At 44.9% G+C, this 21024-nt stretch overlaps 1 protein-coding gene across 4 annotated transcripts in view; it reads left to right on the forward strand.

Annotated features, from left to right (window-relative positions):
- The window catches only part of frmd5a (FERM domain containing 5a), a 222945-nt gene that overhangs the window by 54215 nt on the left and 147706 nt on the right, over positions 1 to 21024 (forward strand). Inside the window, exon 2 of one of the 4 annotated variants that reach the window (XM_080214175.1) lies at positions 5283 to 5366. The exons of the other annotated variants lie outside the window; for them this stretch is intronic. The gene's annotated coding sequence lies outside the window, so the exon portion shown is untranslated. The remainder of the gene's footprint in view (positions 1 to 5282; positions 5367 to 21024) is intronic. 4 annotated transcript variants of the gene reach the window in all.

Consider the following 21024-nt stretch of genomic DNA (forward strand, 5'->3'; position numbering starts at 1 on the left):
GAAGAATAGCTGATTCCAGCTGGAACCACAGCACATCATTGTATTCACACACACCACCCACCAAGCTTGCTGCCTTTTGCGACCACTGGTCAAAGATTAATCTTTATTTGCTCAGAAAATATTGGCCTGAGTGCGAGAAAGGAATCAGAATTGAGCAGGCAGCAGTATGATTACAGGGAGATTGCAGGCTGAGCGTTTGACGTAGTTTCTCCCTCTCCTTGCAACCTCCTATCCTAACCCCTCTCATCTCACTCCACGATCCTGGGACTCTGGGCATCTCCATTGGCAGCTGCTTCTCTACTTGCACACGAGCTGCTGCTCTCTGGTGAGATGTCCATCCCTGGGGTCTTGATTTCAGGGCAAGGCCCACCAATGGCTTCGCTGCTGCCTGATTGGATGTGGGTCATTGGGCCGCAGCGCGCGTCTCTCACTGGCTGCCCAGCTGGCAGGCAATACCCCACGCCCCAAGCAGATTCTGCCCCCTGTGCAAGTCCCTGCCCCTCTTCTCTTGACTGGTTCCTGCCAACTACCTTGGCTGCAGTAAGATTGAGGAATAATCTTCCTGAGGTGGGAGCTTGGAAAACAATTGTCTTTGAGAGAGAAAGGAAGCAACTTGACCTGGTAGCCTTGGCTGGGCTGGTGATCCTTGTTGGGCTGATGGCCTTGGTTGGGCTGTAGTTCTCAGATAGTTGACAGGTTTGGAAGCTGAGATAATTCTTCCTTATTTGAGCACCATCTGTATAAAAGAGAAACCAACAGAATTAAGATATGGTTTTCATTATCCAGTAACTAGCCATTGTTGGGACTGGCCCTTCTATTGTGGGTGACAATGTAGGCAAATTTAAAAAAAAATTAAGAGCTTTAGACCCAGTTCTCTCTTCACAACATGAGTTGGAGTATTTGTGAATAGAGGATATTGACGATGTTTGCCTCCTCAGTTGGACACAGTAAATCACAGTCACTGGATTTAGGCCAATGAGTTGTTTACTGTTTGTAATCTGAAGCAGTTTTGTGAGACAGACGTGACTGTTACACATCAGGCCAAACTAAGCAACGTGATGCTTCAGGAGTGTTTGGACTAGAGGTTTGTGTTTGACAGGCCACTGTCAGTGTCGTATGTAGTGATCCAGACTGGAAGCAAGAATCAAATCCCAATACTCTGCCCCAGAAAGGGGCTGTATGGTGGTGGGGGAGGGGGGGGACTGCTTATTGTTGGTTATGATCTGCTGATGAGCTATCACCAATTGGTGCATGTTCCCAGACCTCGCCAATTACCCTGAAGAATCGTGTGTAATGAATTCCAGATTTGGAATATCTTTTAGTGTGAAACAGTCTTGCTGTCAGTAAATTACCCAGAAATTTCACACCCTCCCACGCACAACCTTTACCTTTACTCCTGCAAACATGCAGTGGATTCACATACCCGTACACATTACAATCCTGGATGATTTGATTTATTATTGTCATATGTATTGGTATAGAGTGCAAAGTATTGTTTCTTGCATGCAGACAAAGCGTACCATTCATAGAGTACATAGAGGAGAAGAAAAGGAGAATGTAGTGTAACAGTCATCGCTAGGGTGTAGAGAAAAATCAACTGAATATATGGTAGGTCCATTCAAAAGTCTGACGGTAGCAGGGAAGTAGCTGTTCTTGAGTCAGTTGATACGTGATCTCAGACTTTTGTATCTTTTCCCCAATGGAAGAAAGTGGAAAAGAGAATATCAGGGATGCGTGGGGTCCTTGATCATGCTGGCTGCTTTTCTAAGGCAGTGTAGACAATGGCTGGGGAGGTTGATTTGCGTGATGGATTGGGCTACATTCATGACCTTTTGTAGTTTCTTGTGGTCTTGGACAGAGGACACACCACGTCAACCTGAAAGAATGTGATACATCCTGAAATTCAAGCACCGCAGTTCAATTCTAAACGTGTGTAATAAAGACACTTGAAATTACAAATCCCAGAATACTCAATGCAGTGTGAGAATGTGTGGTGATTGTATTCTGAGCAAGGAGTAATGAAAAGGCAAACTGATTTTAACTTTGACTAAACAATCCCAGTTGTCCTAAGCCTATTGTCTGACTGTGTCCCCTCGCCCTCCTCTTTCCATATTTACAGCTGCTTATCGGTCAGAGGTAACTTGACTCAGAGGTAACGTGACAAGATGGGAAATGCGTGGGTGTATTTCAACTGAAAGCAGTGCAGAAATCCAGCCTTTCAAAGCTCCTTAGCCCTTTTGAAATATATTGCTGCAGTAATTGGACTTCTCTGCGCAAGCTGGGAGCGTGTTATAAAAGGAAAAAAAAACAAAGGGTTTGGTTGAAATGTTGGTTTCTTGAGGAACTTTAGTTCAGAGTTAATGAGCTGGAATCTGAGCTTCAGCTATTGCGACACATCAGGGAGGCTGGATGCTGTGTTTCAGGAGGCAGGCACACCCCTTAGGTTAGCTACCTTGAATTTGGTCAGTGCTCAGGGACAAGAGGGTGTGAGGAGAGGGATCCAAGAGGAAGCATTGCAGGAACTTCAGCCCTTGCTTTTGTCCAACAGGTTCAAATTCTTCCTCCCTGCGTGGGGACTGTAGGGAGGATGAGCAAACTGACCATTGCACTATGGTACAGGGAGTCAGTCAAGGTGGGGGGGGGGTGGCAAAAAGAGAAACATAGTCACTGTCAGGGATAGTAGATTGGTGGCAAATGCTGAGACAGAATTGCAAGGAGACCTCAGTGTTTCAAAAGGATAAGCAAAAGGTGGTGTAGCTTTGTTAGTAAAGGAAGGGATCAGTGCTGTAGAGAGAAATGACATTGGCACTAAAGATCAAGATGTAGAGTCGGTCTGGGTAGAAATAAGAAATAGCAAGGGAAATGAGTCCTTGGTGGGAGTAATCTGCAAGTCCCCAATAGTAGTTCCACAGTAGGACATTGTACAAACCAAGAAATTCTGGGGGGGGGGGGGGGCTACAGATATGACAGTAATCATGGGTGATTTTAGTATGCATTTAGGCTGGATTAATCAAATTGGTAAGGGTAACCTTAAGGGAAAGCTCATAGAGCGTATTAGAGATTGTTTCTTGAACAAATATGTAATCGAACCAACCAGAGAGCCAGGGTGTTTTGGATTTATTAATGTGTAATGAGATGGGATTAATTACTGATCTTGTGGTAAAGGATTATTGAGGGAAGAGTGATCATTGCATGATTGAATTTCAAATTCAATTTGAGGGCAATAATCCTGAGTCCAGCACTGTGTCCTCGTGTTAAACCAAGGTAACTACATAGGCCATGAGGACAGATTTGGCCCTGGTGGACTGGCCTTAACACAGCGCGTTACTCACTGCAATGCAGAAAAAGGCAACTAGATTCGGGATTTTAAATAAACCATTGAAACTTGACCCAGTCATAATAACCATGTTACACTACAGCGACGAGTAAAGTTCGAACCTGGTTCACTGGCTTCGCGATGTCTGGTAGTAGTGAAAGGTGCTATGTAAATATAATTTTTTTTCTTTTGTCTGATAATAACAGGATATATTTTTAGTGATGTTTGTTGAAGGATAAACGTGGGACACTGCCACTCTTGTTCAAAATAGTGACCTGGAATATTTTGGGTGTGATAAACGCCTGGCTGCTGCTGCAAAGTCAGAGAATTTGACGTCCAGTCAAATCTCCGACCCCTGCAGCGGGATGGGAAAATTCCACCGGGACCCAAGAGAATGGCAGGGACCTTGGGTTTTAACAACTCCCCTGTATCTTCAACAGCTGGAGTTTCAGCTTAGATCGTGTGCACGGGTCTCTGGAATGAGACTTGAAGCTACAATCAAAGGTACCCTTTGAGCCACGGCTGACAGTGCAGTAATGGTGACACTTGCGATTAACACGTGTGTAAATAATTGAGCTTTATGTAACACTAGATTGCTTCTTAGCTGACTCTCACTGGGATGTTATTATTTGCCTGGAATCCCACTGTTAATGTGATGACCCATTTTTCTAGCACTGTGCAGTCAAACTGAAGGACATTTGATGGCACACATGACACTCCCAGCGAAGATTTTCAGGTTCTGTTAATTTGTACTTTTACATTTTTAAGCTTGTGGACTCAACATATTTGTAGCGAGCAGGATATAGCTCAGTCCCGCGCTCACCAGGATTTCAGGCAGTGCAAGGCTGTAGCGGGGAGAGATTGATATTTCTATTGTCTTTGAGAAATTGAGTTTGAAAATACCTGAGGAGGGGAAACTTGCTCCCAGTAATGGAATAACCCTGAATGCAGCAACAGCAAAAGAGAGCTGGAGTGTGGATGCCTGAATCGCTTGAGAAGCTGCTTCACCCTGATGATGACATCTCCTCCAAGGCCACGAAGATCGTTCATTCCCTTTGCGGACATGGTGGATGAGCTTGGCCCTGGGCCATTTCCAGCAAGTGTTCCCAGCGAGTTCACACCACTGGGGGAGCGGGCCGTTCACAGCAGGTTGTGAAAAGGCCACAAACTGTGACAAAGTCTGTCAACTCCAAATAAAACCTGATGGTGCAGAGAGAAAATCATACCGTTCATTGTTGCTGGAGAACGCTGGCCTTTATTCCCAGGTTTGCAGAAATGGGAAACCAGGCTAAAAAGCAGAGGATATTGTGCAATTGCACTGTACACGGTCTGGGTGCAATTGCACTGTACACGGTCTGGGTGCAATTGCACTGTACACGGTCTGGGTGTAACCGCACTGTGTACGTGTACGCTCTGGGTGTAACCAGGCTAAAAAGTAGAGGATATTGTGTAACTGCACTGTATATGCTCTGGGTGTAACTGCACCGCGTACGATCTGGGTTTAGCCGCACCGTGCGTGCTTTGGGATAATTTGATTCTGATTTGAGATTGAACTCTAGACAAATGCTTCACTCTGGGCGCTAACCTTTCCCATTTTGACAAATATAAAACTCTTGCCAATGGGGGAGAGAAGCATTTAGATTGAATCCTGAACAAAATAAATGATTAAGTTAAAGGTTTTCTGCTTTAAGTGCAAACATTCCGCTGTAACCTGGCTGATTGTTTGTTCATTCGATGGAAGGTTTGGAAATACAACTTGTTTGACCAGAGGCAAAGTAAATCGTTTTTCCGTCAACATTTCTCTGTTTTATTTGGAAGGGAACGAGCCGAATTGCGGATATGGGAATATCAGCAATGAATGAATTCAGGTTAACAGCAATCTGGTTGTGTTTTCAGAACTGTGGGAATGTTTGTATTATTTCACCAATAGATATTAGTTAGTGTTTTCCTTGTTATTAAAACACAGGCCACACAGCTGTAAGGGAAATGAGAAAATCAGTATAGCTACAGTCCGTGAGGTGAAATCAGACTTTCAAACTGGGATTTTCAGGTGAGTGGGATGTGATATGATCACTGTGTGACCATCATTGTCAGTTAGAAACAATTTTTATTTCACTTACTCACTTGACAGACAATTTATGAATAAATTATAATCACGGAATTGTTACAGCACAGAAGCAGGCCATTCAGCCCATCGCTGCCTTTACAGGCTGTCCAAATGAGCATCATGATTTAGGCTGGAATTCTCCGATCTTGCCCGGTGCTGGGATTCTTCAGTCCCACTGTAGCGGATGGAGAATTGGCTGCACTAAATTTATCCGTTCTCGTTAGCAGCGGGGAATTCCGGCCTTAGTGCAAATCTCCTGCTTTTTCCCATACCACTACACATTGTTTCTGTTCAAATTACCATCCAATGCCCTCTTGGACGCCTCGATTGAACCTGCCTCCAGCACGTTTCCAGGCAGTGCATTCCAGACCCGAACAACTCATTGTGTGAGAAAGGTTTCTCTCACATCGCATTTGCTTCTTTTGCAGATCACTTAAATCTGTGCTCTCTTGTTCTTGATCCTTTTACAAGGGGAAGAGTTTCTCTCTATCTACACTGCCCAGCCCCCTCATGATTTTGAACATCTCTATCAAACCTCCCCTTAGCCACCTTCTGTCCAAGGAGAACAGCCCAACCTATCCTCCTAACTGAAGTTACTCATCTCTGTAAATACTCTTGTAAATCTCTCCTGTGTTCTGTCCAATGCTTGGTCATAAAATCTGCAGCCTCAAAGGTGGCAAAATGATACTTCCTGCCGGTTTGGAATGGACTGTTCCAGAACAGAACCGGGGAAGAAAGTGATGTCATCAGTGGACTTCCATTAAAGACTGTAGTGGCCACCAACAATATATTAAGCCTTAAAATGTCTTTCAGAAATGCCCTTAAGCCCTGCATGTACATCACTGACATTCTCTACGTGACAACTAGCATGGATTTCGATCAAGATGATGCCAGAGATGAGAAATCCTATCTGAAGAGTTTGTTTAAGCTGGGGTTGTTCTCCTATGCAGCGGAGGGAAGGGTGGCACAGTAGCACAGGGGTTAGCACTGCTGCTTCACAGCTCCAGGGACCTGGGTTTGATTCCCGGCTTGGGTCACTGTCTGGAGTTTGCACGTTCTCTGGATGCTCCAGTTTCCTCCCACAGTCCAAAGATGTGCGGGTTAGGTTGATTGGCCATGCTAAAATTGCCCCTTAGTGTCCTGAGATGCAGAGGTTTGAGGGCTTAGTGGGTAAAACCTGTAGGTATGGGGGGTAGGGCCTGGGTAGGATTGTGGTCAGTGCAGACCACCGAATGGCCTCTTTCTGTATTGTAGGGCAGAAGTACAAGGTATTGGAGGTGCTGGCAGCCTTAAAAGTGGACAAATCTCCAGGTCCAGATGAATTGTGCCCTAGGCTGCTGTGGGAGGCAAGGGATGAGATTGCAGGGGCTCTGACCCAAATTTTCAATTTCTGTTTGGCCACGGGGGAGGTGCCAGAGGATTGGAGAATAGTTAATGTGGTTCCACTATTTAAGAAGGGTTGTAGAGATAAACCAGGGATCTATAGACCAGTGAGTCTCATGTCAGTGGTAGGGAAACTATTAGATGCTCTCCTTCAGAAGTTTCTCTTTCTCAACTTGGAGAAGCAAGGTTTGATCAGGGATAGTCAGTTCGTCAGAGAGAGGTCATGCCTAACAAATTTAAATTTTTTGAGGAGGTGACCAGGTGTGTAGACGAGGATAGTGCAGTTGATGTAGTTTGTGGATTTCAGCAAAGCCTTTGACAAGATCACTTGTGGGAGACTCATAAAGAAAAATAATGCACATAGGAAACAGTAATTTGATAAAGTGGATTCAAAATTGACTCAGTTGTAGGAGACAGAGGGTGATAACAGAAGGCTGCTTTAGTGACTGAAAGCCAGTGTCCAGTGGCGTTCCACCAGGATCTGTATTTGGCCCTCTTATTCATCATTTATATAAATGACATTGATGACTATATGGGGGTAGAATTAGTAAGTTTGTGGATAACACAAAGATTGGCTGGGTGGTTAACAGTGAGGCGAGTGTCTTGGGCTGCAAGAAGATATAGATGGAATAGTCAAATGGGCAGATACGTGGCAGATGGAATTTAACACTGAAAATTGAGGTGATACACTTTGGAAGGAGTAATTTGACAGGAAATTGCTCAATGAATGGTAGGAAACTAGAAAGTTCTGTGGAACAAAGGGACCTTGGCCTGTTTGTCCACAGAGCTCTGAAAGCAAAAGGGCATGTTAGTAGGGTGGTGAAAAGCGTAGGGGACATTTGCTTTTATCGTTCGAGGCATAGATTACAAAAGCAGGGAAGTCATGTTAGAGATGTATAGAACTGTGATAAGGCCACAGTTGGAGTACTGTGTGCAGTTCTGGTTGTTATATTACTGGGAGGATGTGATTGCATTGGAGGGGATGCAGAGGAGATTCACCAGGATGCTGCCTGGGATGGAACATTTAAGTTATGAAGAGCTGTCGCATAGGCTTGGAATGGAACAGAGAAGACCGAGGGGCAACCTATCGGGGTGTACAAGATTGTGAGGGACATGGACAGAGTGGATAAGGAACAGCTGTTCCCCTTGGTTGAAGGGTCAGTCACGAGGGGACGTAGGTTTTCCTCACATTCCCCCTAAAACGCCTGCCCCTCACCTTGAACCTATTTACCCAGAGGCTGGTGACGGTCTGGAATGTGCTGCCTGGGAGGGTGGTGGAGGCGGAATGCCTCACATCCTTTAAAAAGTTCCTGGATGAATACTTGGCACATCATAACATTCAGGGCTATGGGCCAAGTGCTGACAGATGGGATTAGGTGGGAGTTCAGGTGTTTCTAATGTGTTGGTGCAGACTCGATGGGCCGAAGAGCCTCCTTCTTGGCTGTATGATTCTTTGTTGAGGTATTTATGAGCCACATGCATCTGCTTCCACCTTAGTTCATCTCACTTTAGAAATGGTGCCATGGAATCTTAAACCTACCACCTGAGAGGATGCAGATGGGGCCTTGGGGCTGATGGCTCATCCAAAATGACAGTGTGGCATCCCCTCAGTACTGCAATGGCAGTGTTGGGCTGGGTTACATGCTGGGGCTTGAACTCACGACCTTCTGACACGTAGGCCACCTGACCTGTGAGGAAGCAGTCTCCTTGGTGGAAAGGAGAGAATTGAGAATTCATTGGGAATTCTAGAACAAACTGGAACTCTGGGTGTTAACAGGCACCATCGTCCTAAAGCCAACTGCAAAATAGTACACTGGCTCTTACAGTAATTGAACATGTGTTGAATGAAAGGACACATATAACACTGTAATACATTATTTATTAATGAGTGGGTATCGCTGTTGTGGCTTTGAAACTTGGCTGATTTGTCAGTGCACATAAATCTGCACAGCGATGAGTAGTAATATCATATGTTTAAAAGAATTCCAGAACTGAATTCATCTCGTTTCTGCCTATCTCTGGAACATTCCGATTCCCTGAGAACTCTGCACTCCGCCAGCTCCAGCCTCTGGCACCGCCTCTGTTTTCTACATAATTCATTTACGGGCTATAGCACCACTGGATAGGCACAGCAGTTATTGGCCATCCTAATTGCCCCTTGAGAAGGTGGTGCTGAACTGTCGTCTTGAGCCACTGTGTACACCCACCGAGTGTTTCAGGATTATTATTGGGCATCAATCAGTCCATATGGTGTAGATACACCCGCAGTGCTGTTGTGGGGAGAGTTCCAGGATTGTTGTTGGACATCAGGCAATTCACGCGGTGTAGGCACACCCACAGTGCTGTTAGGGAGGGAGCTCCAGGACTTATTTGGACAGTCAGTCCACGTGGTGTAGGTACACTCACTATGCTGTTAGGGAGAGAGTTCCACAATTATTATTGGACACCAGTCAGTCCATGTGGTGTTGGTACACCCACAGTGCTGTTATGGAGTTCCAAGCTTGTCATTGGATATTAGTCAGTCTATGTCTCTCCATAACAGCACCCACAGTGCTGTTATGGAGAGAGTTCCAGGATATCAGTCAGTCTATGTAGTAGAGGCAGATCCTATTTTGTCTTTCAAAAAGCATTTAGACAGTTATATGAGTAAGATGGCTATTGAGGGATATGGACCAAGCGCTGGCAACTGGGATTAGCTTAGTCGTTTAAAGAGAAAAGGCAGCATGGACAAGTATGGCCGAAGGGCTTGCTTCCATGCTGTAAACCTCTATGACTCCATGATCCCACCACTAGACCAAGCCATTCAGCCCATCGAGCCTACACCAACAACCATCCCACCCAGGCCCTATCCCTGTAACCCCGCATAATCCCCCTGATACTAAGAAGCAATTTAGTGTGGCCAATCCACCTAAGCAGCACATCTTTGGACTGTGGAAGGACAGCGGAGCACATGGAGGAAACCCACGCAGACACGGGGAGAATGTGCAAACAGTGACCAGAGGCTGGAATTGAACCTAGGTGTGCTGACCACTGTGCCACCCCAAGGTGATGGGGTACCAAATGCAATATTTCCACGTTTGTAGATGATGTAAAACTAGATGGAATATGAGTTATGAGAATGATGCAAAGTAGCTTCAGGTGGATCTGGACAGGCTTGGTGAGGATAATTCTTGTTCATAAGTTTCTGAAAGCTAACATGCAAATGCAGCTAACAATTAGGAAGGCAAATGGTATGTTTTCTTTCATCGCAAGACAATTTTGAATACAGGAGTAATGGTGCCTTGCTTCAATTGTATAGAAGTGTCATTAGGCCACACTTGGAATATTGTGCACAGTTTTAGTCACCTTACATAGGGAAGGATATACTTGTCATGGAGGACAGAATTCTCCTTAAATAGATTGAAGGGTCTGGTCCTACATTCCCTAGAGTTTATAGGGCTTAGAAAAATGAGAGGTGAGCTCATTGAATCTTACAAAATTCTCATGGAGCTCAACAGGGTAGATGTAGGAAGACTGTTTCCCCTGACTCGGGAGGGGGCGGTGGTTGGGGGGGGGGGTGTCTCGATCCAGGGAACAGTCTCAGAATGACGGGCAGGACTGGGGTGAGGATGAATTTCTCCACTCAGATGGTGATGAATCTTTGTAATTTTCACCCCCCAGAGGGCTGTGGAGACTCTGTCATTGAGCAGGTTCAAGGCAGAGATCAGTTTTTGGATATTAATGCATCAAGGCAGATGGAGGTAGTGTGGGGAAAATGATACTGAGGTAAAACTTCAGCCATATTCTAGTTGAATAATGAAGCAGGTCTGGAGGCCTACATTCCTGCTCCTTTCCTGTCCTGAGGATTTGTTGAAATATCTGGAAGAGCAAATCATCTGAAATTTTGGCTGCATTGGTTTTTGAACCCACACTTCCGCAGAAACTGGAAATCCTGCCATCAGGATACTGACCTACTGATACTTTCTGGAGGGTATAAGTATGAGGGATGATCTTATTGAAATATTACAAGGTTCTGAATTGACTTGACAAGGCAGACACGGAGAGGTTGTTTCCCTTGTTTGGGGTGTGACGTCACTAACTTTAAGAGATTTTTAAAATCATGCTCTCTGTGGCTCACAGCTTTAGCTGATCTCATTGTTGCCAGGCTGCCTCCAAGGAGTCCTTTTATTGCTTCTTAAGTGGCTTAAATAACGGTTGTTTATTTTTACTTTGGGATCTTTTATGGTCCTGCATTGTTTGGAGGAAGAATGATTGGCAGTTCGGGTGACAGGAGCTCTTTTATTTACAGTTTTGAACGGCGAGTTTTAGTTTTTAGAAGGGACATCAAGCTGGAACGAAGTGTCTCTCTCTCTCTCTCTCTCTCTCTCTCTCTCTCTCTCTCTCTCTGTGCATGGTTTTTGAAAATTCTGCTAGTTAGCTAAAAGCAAGGCTTACTGTCTTCCTAGAGTAAAGAATCTGCTATTGGTAACTTGACCAAAGTCTCTCCTTGGTGTTGTGGGAAGGTGTTCTGAGTGTATCAAAAGAACTGCAGCATTCATCCAAAGAACTTAACTCCAGTATCACGTGAGCAGTGATACTGCAGTCTTTGCTGTGTTAAACCTATGAAAAGGGTTTATTTTGTTTATGGGAAGTTTTTGGTTGATTGATGTGTTTGAGATATGTGTTAAGGATTATACATTTATCATGGTTTTCTTTGTAATTAATAAAAGTTATTGCTAATATTCTTACTATAAATATTAACTATATTCTTAAATAAATTTTGTTTGATAAAAGCTCCCTAGTGGGTCATTTGAATCATACCTGAGGTGAAACCTATCATGCTTATCCTAACCAAATTCAGGATGCAAAACTTATGATCCAGGCAGGCTCCAGAAAACACTTTGGAGTTTCTGACCTGCATTATAACTGGGGAAATGAGAACTCAGGCTTACAGGCTCAGGATCAGGGGTTGATGAGTTAGGACAGAAACAAAGGGAAGTTTCTTCACTCAAAGGGTTGTGAATCTTTGGAATTCCCTCTCTCCTAGAGGGATGTGGATCCTCCATCATGAAATCCATATGAAGCGCGGATAGACAGATTGTTAGGGTCTTGAGGGAACAAGGGATAAGGGGAATAGGTGGGTTTGGGGCTCAATATGATACATATTAAATGGCAGAGCAAGCTAGAAGGGCTGAATGGCTCTCCCACGTTTCTAATGTTATGATAGAAAGTGAACGAGATCTTGGTCCTTTAGTCTAATCATTCTTATCTCTAACCAAAGGAGTGATGAACATGGGCAGTCTGCTCCCACTTGCCCTTCAAACTAGACACTCCAGACAGTCAGTCCTGTCCAATGGCCTTGAGACTGTCTGATATTCCGTCTGAGAAAGATGTCTGTCTGAGACAGCAGAAAAGTTGAATGTGCAGCCGTGTGCTGGAGATGTGACTGAGCTATAATCCCGAGAATATGAATTCATAATCTCACTATGGCGGTCTGTGAATTTCAACTCGGTTTATAAAACCATTGGAGTATTTGACATGAACCCACACTGGTTTGCCAATGTCCAGTAGGAATGGAAACCTGCTGACCTTGTATCATAACTTTCTTCAGTTCCACACTGCCTCTGAGTTGTCCTAGCAGCAAGTCATCCAGTTGTCAAACGATCACCAGAGGTTCAAGGAAGCAGCTCACCACTTCCTTCTCAGGGCACCTAGGGATGGTTAATGAATATTGACCATGCCAGCGACTGGTGCCAGTGCTGAGGGGGGACAAAGCAAATCCTGCCAGGGATTATTGTGCGGCCCGTCTACAAACAGATTGAGTCAGCAGTGCTGTGACAGAATCACCCTCCAACACAGAGAAAGGAATGGGAGAGAAAAAAGACCAGGTGCAAAATGATCCGGTTGTAAATTTGTGTCCTTATGTAATGGATGTGTCTAAATTTCTTTCAGATCAGTTTCATTAAATTTTAAATTAAATAAGCATTGATTGGGGGCTTCTCAGAATCCATTCTGGCAGTAAATCGATCTCTGCAATAAGAATTCATCCAGTTTGCCTCTTGTTGTTCCTTTCTTGCGCCTGGAGCTGTTAATTTATGAAACAGAGGTGCCAACAGGTGCAAGTGCTGACTCCAGCAAAACTTCCCTGAGGATGATGGATGGTTTCCAGTTTTTACAGAGAGTGGGGGAATATGTGGGCAGCACGGTGGCACAGTGGTTAGCACTGCTGGCTCCCAGCGCCAGGGACCCAGCTTCAGTTCTGGCGTTGGATCACTGTCCGTGTGGAGTCTGCATGTTCTCCGCCTGTCTGGGTGGGTTTCCTCCAGGTGCTCCGGTTTCCTCCCACAGTCCGAAAGACGTGCTGATTAGGTGGATTGGCCATGCTAAGTTCTCCCTCCATGTACCCGAACAGGCGCCAGAGTGTGGCGACTGTGATTTTTCACAGTAACTTCATTGCAGTGTTAATGTAAAGTTACTTGTGACACTAATAATAGACACTGGTGGGAGATAAGATAATGATCCCTAAAAGAGTCTGTGTGATGATTACACACAGGCTGGCGGTGAAGGAACTGCATCTCATCAGCATCTTCCCACCACCCCCCCTCCTGATTTTTCCATTGCTGATTCACCAGGTCACCCTCACTTTCCCTGTAGCTGTTTGATGACATTGGCTGCCGTAGCTCTCCATATGGAGTGCTGTTGTGGCATTTCCATGTCTGTGAGAGTGCCAACCCTGACTCACTGAACACTTTACTCACCCACTCTGAGTCAGAAAGCCATGGGCTCAAGCCCACACCGGAGATGTGAGCGACAAGACCTAAACTCTCATCCCTGGTGTCCACACTGAAGGGGTGCTGAAGTGTTGGAGATGCTGCATTTCAGCTGGGCTGTCCGCTCACACAGGTTGGTGTCAAGGAGCCAATGGCGCAATTTAAAGAGGAGTAGGGAAGACCTTCCTATTGTCGTAGCTAATATTTATCCATGAGCTAGTATTAAAACAGATGATCTGTTCATTTTGTCACTGCTGCATGTGGGATCTTGCTGTGTGAAAATTGGCTGCCACTTCTGCCACACTGCAGTTCAGAAGTATTTCACTGGCAGCGGAGCAGTTTGGGACAAAGGTGCTATAGAAATGCAGCAGTTTCTGAATTGCTTTTCTAGAAGGTGTTGTGGAATTTTCAGTGCAGGAAATGTATTGACCTGTTGTATCTGTGCCATCGCTGACTAACCCATTTTCTCCTGGGCTTTTAACAAACACTTGTACATTTTTTTTTCAAATATTTATTCGCTTCACTTCCACATTGTGAAATGGATATACTGCTTGTATCTGGCAATTTTCATGTCCGAACAATTCTGCAATGCTTTTGTATAAAAGAGCATTAGCCTTTGGTCTGTTAATAATTTAGATCTTCTAGTTGGTGCCCAGTGAAGTTTCTTTATTCCCTTTTTAACTCAATAAGTACTTCATAATTCTCAACAGTTCTGTCATATACTCTTTTAATATTTCCCTGCTCCAGTGAAAGCCCCACAATTTCTCTTTTGGACCCTTCATGTGACATCCTCCCTAAAGTGGAGCGGGATGCAATAGGTAACCCACTCATCCAATAGAATTGGAGCACGAAATGAGTCGGGACACAAAATAAATTCATAAGTTCACAAGATATAGCAGCAGAACTAGGCCATTCAGCCCATCGAGTCTGCTCTGCCAATAGATCATGGCTGATGTGCTCCTCATCCCCATTTTCCTGCTTTCTCCCCATAATCCTTCAACCCATTACCAATTAAAAATCTAACTCCTCCTTAAATTTACTCATTGTCTCAGCATCCATCGCACTTGGGGAAGCAAATTCCACAGATTCACAACCCTTTGGGAAAAGTAGTTTCTCCTCAACTCTGTTTTAAATTTGCTGCCCCTTATCCTAAGGCTATGACTTCGTGCCCTCGAGTGCCCCACCAGTGGAAGCATCTGCTCCACGTCTACTTTATCCATACCTTTCATCATCTTGTATACCTCAATTTGATCTCTCCTCATTCTTCTAAATTCCAGAGAGTATAGGCCTAAATTGTTCAATCTCTCTTCCTACGACAAACTCCTCATCTCTGGAATCAATCTAGTGAACCTCTTCTGAATCGCCTCCAATGCCACTACATCTTTCCTCAAATAAGGGGACTAAAACTGTGCACAATACTCCAGGTGCAGTCTCACCAATGCCTTGTATAGTTGCAATAATACTTCCTTACCTTTTATATTCTATTCCTTTAGCTATAAATGCTAACATTCTGTTCACTTTCTTTATTACCTGCTGTAGCTGCATGCTAGTGTTCTGTGACTCATGAAGGAGGACACCCAGATCCCTCTGCACCGGAGCAGCCCGGAGTCGCTCCCCATTTAATAATAAGTCGTCTTTTCCATTTTTATGACCAAAATGCATGACCTCACGTTTATTCACGTCAAACTCCACCTGCCACATTTTGGCCCACTCTCTCTCCTAACGTATCTATATCCATTTGTAAGGTTCTTATTTCCTCATTGCAACTTACTATCCCGCCTATTTTTGTGTCATCTGTAAATTTGGCTAATGAGCCTTCTCTATTGGGTGTTCAATTCCAGCTTGCCTGTTTGTGCCAGCTGTGTTAGAGTAAAGTTCGATCCAGTATTCTGCCTATGGTTAGATCTATCATTTGTCCAGGAAACCATTTGCTTCTCTGCTTTCTGCCATTATTATAACTTTTTGCAATTAAAGTTTAAGTTTATTTATTAATGTCACAAGTAAGTTACTGTGAAATCCCCTAGATGTCCAGCACCTATTCGGGTACACTGAGGGAGAATTTAGCATGGCTGACGCACCTAAGCAGCATGTGTTTTGGATTGTAGGAGGAAACCGGAACACCAAAGGAAATCCATACAGACATGGGGAGAACGTGCAGACTCCGCACAGACAGTGACCCAAGCCGGGAATCGAACCCAGATCCCTGGTACTGTGAAGCAGCAGGGCTGACCACCGTGCCGCTATATTACGGGATTCACCATTCAGCATAATCATGGCTGATTTTTGATCTCTATTTTCCTGCCATATCCCTATTTCCTTTGATTCCCCTGTTGCTTCATTGCAACTATCGATCTCAGTCTTCAGTCTGCTCAATGTCTCAGCATCCACAGCTCTCTGCTTACAGAATTTCACAGCTCTGAGTGAAGATAAGATGTCTTCATTCATTGCATTGGCCATGCTAAATTCTCTGTGTACCCAAACAGGTGCCAGGCAACTAGGGGATTTTCACAGTAACTTACTTGTGGCACTAATAAATAAACTACTTGTGACACTAATAAATAAATTTAAACTTTAACTGCAAAAAGTTATAATAATGGCAGAAGGGTATTAGTCCATTCCACACCACTTCTCCTCATAGGACAACTATTTCAACCTCAGGAATCAATCAAATGAACCTTTGCCATCTCCAAGACCTGCATACCTCTACACGTTCCACTGCAAGAAGTGTCACAACACCAGGTTAAAGACCAACAGGTTTATTTGGTAGCAAAAGCCACTAGCTTTTGGAGTGCTTTGAGTTTGTGTCTTTGTGTCCTGTTTGTGAACTGAAATCCCACTCACCTGACGAAGGAGCAGCGAGCGCTCTGAAAGCTCATGGCTTTTGCTACCAAATAAACCTGTTTTACTTTAACCTGGTGTTGTGGGACGACCTACTGCGTTTACCCCAGTCCAACACCGGCATCTCCACATCATTCCACAGCTATAGGGAGAAGGCAAGATAGCCAAGTTGGCTGGGTGAAATTTCGGATAACATACCCCAGAAATTGGCTAAGGATAAGCATCAGGTCAAGCCCAAGTTGGGGTGCGACTTCTTTCCTTGTCAGTTTGGATCTTGTTTGTCTCTCTTGTGGGGACCATTGAGTTCAAGTGGATTTTGAATTTGGTTTTTGGAGCAAGCAAGGAATGGATTTGCATTTGCCCGCTCCATTGGCTTTGTAACTTTTAAGGATGTAGTTTAAAAAAAAATTTGGAAACAGGTAATAGGGAGGGAAGAAATTGAAATAGTCACAATCACTAGGGAAAAGATACTGGGGAACTATTAGATCCTGGAACCTGGGGTCTGAAGCACAGCGAATTTATAATTTCCTATTTTTGATCCCCTATTCTATTGCCATTTTATCTAAAATAGCTGGGACGGTAAGATCCAAATAACTGCTTCACTTAGTGTAATAGAATTCGAAAAATCTGCGAGTGAAAACTGAGCAATTAAGTGATAAATTGGAAAGATTTATTCAGTTCGCCTTCAGCAGTTAATCTTCTCACCACTAAGTCAACAAGGGTGACATCATTACTTGAGGCAATGTAGGAACTGGAGTATTATTGGTACAATATTTGTGCAGTAAAATAATTATCTGAACTCCGTAATCTTCTGCAAGTAATGAGAAATGCAGAGTCGAAGAGAACTCGAATGTTGGTTGACTCGACATTTCACATGACTTCGATATGATTTTGAGGTCTGAAGCCCAGTGGGGAGGCACGATGGCACAGTGGTTAGCACCGCAGCGCCTCAGTGCCAGGGACCCAGGTTCAATTCCCAGCTTGGGTCAGTGCCTGTGTGGAGTCTGCACGTTCTCCCCATGCCTGTGTGGGTTTTCTCCGGATGCTCCAGTTTCCTCCCAGACTCCAAAGATGTGCAGATTACTTGGATTGGCCATGCTGAATTACTCCTTAGTGTCCCATTAGCTGTGGGATAGGGTGGGGGGAGAAGGCCTGGGTAAAACATTTTCTGTCCATTGAAAGTGCACTGGAACTGAATGGCTTCTTCTACACTGTAGCGATTCTATGCACATTGACTCAATTGCCACAGGGTTCCCAGGATGTGTGCACACTCAGGTATCTTGCGTAAGGGATTGGCCATTCTAAATTGCTCCTTAGTCTGTAGGGTAAATATGAGGTTATAGGGATAGGGCCTGGGTGGGATTGTTGTCAGTGCAAAAGGCGAAAAGGCAAAAGGCGGGGAATTATAGGCCAGTTAGTTTAATGTCTGTTGTAGGAAAAATGTTAGAATCCGTGATCAAGGAGAAAATAGCGAGGCATCTTGAGGAGAATTGTTTGGTAGAGCAGACGCAGCACGGTTTCGTTAAGGGGAAGTTGTGTCTGACGAACTTATTGGAGTTCTATGAGGATGTGTCTAGGGCGGTGGATAGAGGAGAGCCGGTGGATGTGGTCTTTCTTGGATTTTCAGAAGGCGTTTGACAAGGTGCCTCACAAGAGGTTATTGCAGAAGGTCAGGGGGCATAGAGATGGGGGTAGGGTGTTAGCGTGGATAGAGGATTGGCTGTCAAATAGGAGACAGAGAGTGGGGGTCAATGGGTGCTATTCGGATTGGCGGTTGGTGACTAGTGGAGTGCCCCAGGGGTCGGTGCTGGGGCCTCAGCTATTTACCATTTATATAGATGATCTGGAGGAGGGAACTGAGTGTATGGTGTCGAAATTTGCTGATGACACCAAGATTGGTGGAACGGCAAATTGTGTGGAGGGTGTGGAGAGTCTGCAGAAGGATCTAGATAGGCTGGGCGAATGGGCCAGGAACTGGCAAATGGAATTTAATGTTGGCAAATGTAAGGTTGTCCACTTTGGTAGGAATAATGGTAGGAAGGACTATTACTTACGTGGCGAAAAACTGCAGCATGCGACGGTGCAGAGGGTCCTCGGGATCCTTGTGCATGACTCGTAAAAACCCAGCCTGCAGGTGCAGCAGGTGGTCAGGAAGGCGAATGGGATGCTGGCCTTCATAGCGAGGGGGATTGAGTATAAAAGTAGGGAGGTCTTGCTGCAGCTGTATAGGGCACTGGTGAGGCCGCAGCTGGAGTACTGTGTGCAGTTTTGGTCGCCGCACTTACGCAAGGATATTTTGGCCTTGGAGGGAGTGCAGAGGAGATTTACTAGGCTGATTCCGGAGTTGAGGGGGTTGAACTATGAGGAGAGGCTGAATAAACTAAGCTTGTACTCGTTAGAGTTTAGAAGAATGAGGGGAGATCTCATTGAGACATATAAGATGTTGAATGGGATGGATAGGATAGAGGTGGAGAGGCTCTTCCCGCTCAGAAAGGACAGTGGGACGAGAGGGCACAGCCTCAGGATAAAGGGGGGGCGGTTTACAACGGAGTTGAGAAGGAACTTCTTCACTCAAAGGGTGGTGAATCTCTGGAATTCTCTGCCCGTTGAAGTGGTGGAGGCTGCCTCGCTCAATATTTTTAAGACGCGGGTTTGATAGGTTTTTGATAGGCAAGGGGATTAAGGGTTATGGGGAGAGGGCGGGAATGTGGAACTGAGCCGCGACAGATCAGCCATGATCTTATTGAATGGCGGGGCAGGCTCGAGGGGCTAGATGGCCTACTCCTTCTCCTAATTTCTTATGCTCTTATGTGCAGACTCGATGGGCTGAATGGCCTCCTCCTGTACTGTGGGGATTCTATGATTCCAAGAACTTTTGAGTGGGTTGGCGCTGCAGTGGAAGTGGCTGATTCAAGATTCCATTATTGGCAAATTTTCTCTGTCTATAAATAGGAGTTTGAATGTGGGTGCAGCAGAGCAAGATGTGGAATAACTGTTAGGTGACACTAAGAATGCATTCTCATTATCCTGGTGTTAGGCTGAGTCAGAGGGGAGCTCTCACAGACCCTTGGTATCATTTTTCAGTGCTCTTTTGATCTGTAAATTGTAGCTGGAGACAGAAGGGCAGTCAATAGAACATCACTGTTCTGCAAGGTTAATGTTAAATTCAATCAGTGTAAAAAAAGCAGTGAGGCTGTGGCCAGGAATCGGCAAACATTTGGAGGTATATTTTGACTTCTTTCAACATTTGTTCGACGGTGATATAACAGATCAGCAGTTTATTTTCAGTTACACAATTTTACCTCAATGATAAAATGAGGGCAGGAGAAATTGGAGAGTGTGAAATGGCTGCAATGTCACACCTTATCCTGCTTTGGTTATGTCGATATTACCGACTGTTCCTCCAACATGTTTTAATGAATGTGGTTGACGATGTAATAATAACCGGATCATCTGTTTTTGTGATGTTGATTGAAGGATGCCCATTGGCCAGGACACTGGGGAGAACTTTCCTGATCTTCTTCCAAAGAGAGAGGCCTTGGGATCTTTTACAGCCACCTGAACAGGTCGATGCAACCTCGTCTGAAAGAAGCTCCTCTGACAGTGCGGTGCTCCCACGGTATTGCACTGCATAAGACCATAAGACACTGGAATGGAATTAGGCCACTCGGTCCATCGAGTCTGCTCTGCTGTTCAATCATGGCTGACACACCAGTTGTCCTGTCACCATAAAGTACTGGGTGCAGCTAAACAGGAGCTACTGACCAATCCAGTTGGCTCTCTAATGCATCAAGAGTATGGAAAGGGGTGCTGCTGGAGAAGGCCCAATGCATGTTATCAGCAGAGAAATGGAATACTCGATTAACCAAGGTTATCTCCCTTTGTACAAGAACTGGGCTCTGCTGCCAGAGTTGTGTGCAGCTTTTTGGAAAGGGCATAAATCCATAGTGTGCACAGCCCAGATTTATCAGGATGAGTAAGGCAACAACACCTCTCCCACAGTCATCCTCAACACCGGTGCCCCACAAGGCTGCGTTCTCAGCCCCCAACTACACTCCTTTTATATACCTAATGACTTTGTGTGGCCAAATTCCCCTCCAACTCGATTTTCAAGTTTGCTGATGACACCACCGTAGTGGTTGGATCTCGAACAATGACGGGACAGAGTACAGGGATGAGATAGAGAATCCAGTGAACTGCTGCGACAACAATAATCTCTCCCTCAATGTCAGCAAAATGAAAGAGATTGTCATCGACTTCAGGAAACAGAGTGGAGAACATGCCCCTGTCTACATTAACCGGAAAGAAGTGGAAATGGTCAGGAGCTTCACGTTTTTGGGTGTCTAGATCACCAACAACCTGTCCTGGTCCCCCATGCCAACACTATAATTAAGAAAGCCCACCAATGTCTCTACTTTCTCAGAAGACGAAGGAAATTTGGCATGTCAGCTACAACTCTGAATTCTACAGATGCACGATAGAAAGCATTTTTTCTGGATGTATCACAGCTTGGTGTGGCTTCTGCTCTGCCCAAGACCACAAGGAACTACAAAGCATCATGAGCGCATTGATCTGTCTACACCACCCGCTGCCTCAGAAAAGCAGCCAGTATAATCAAGGACACCATGCAC

This window comes from Carcharhinus amblyrhynchos, chromosome 28 (genome assembly GCF_965287045.1).
Source record: "Carcharhinus amblyrhynchos chromosome 28, sCarAmb.v2.hapA, whole genome shotgun sequence".
NCBI classification, from domain to species: domain Eukaryota; kingdom Metazoa; phylum Chordata; class Chondrichthyes; order Carcharhiniformes; family Carcharhinidae; genus Carcharhinus; species Carcharhinus amblyrhynchos.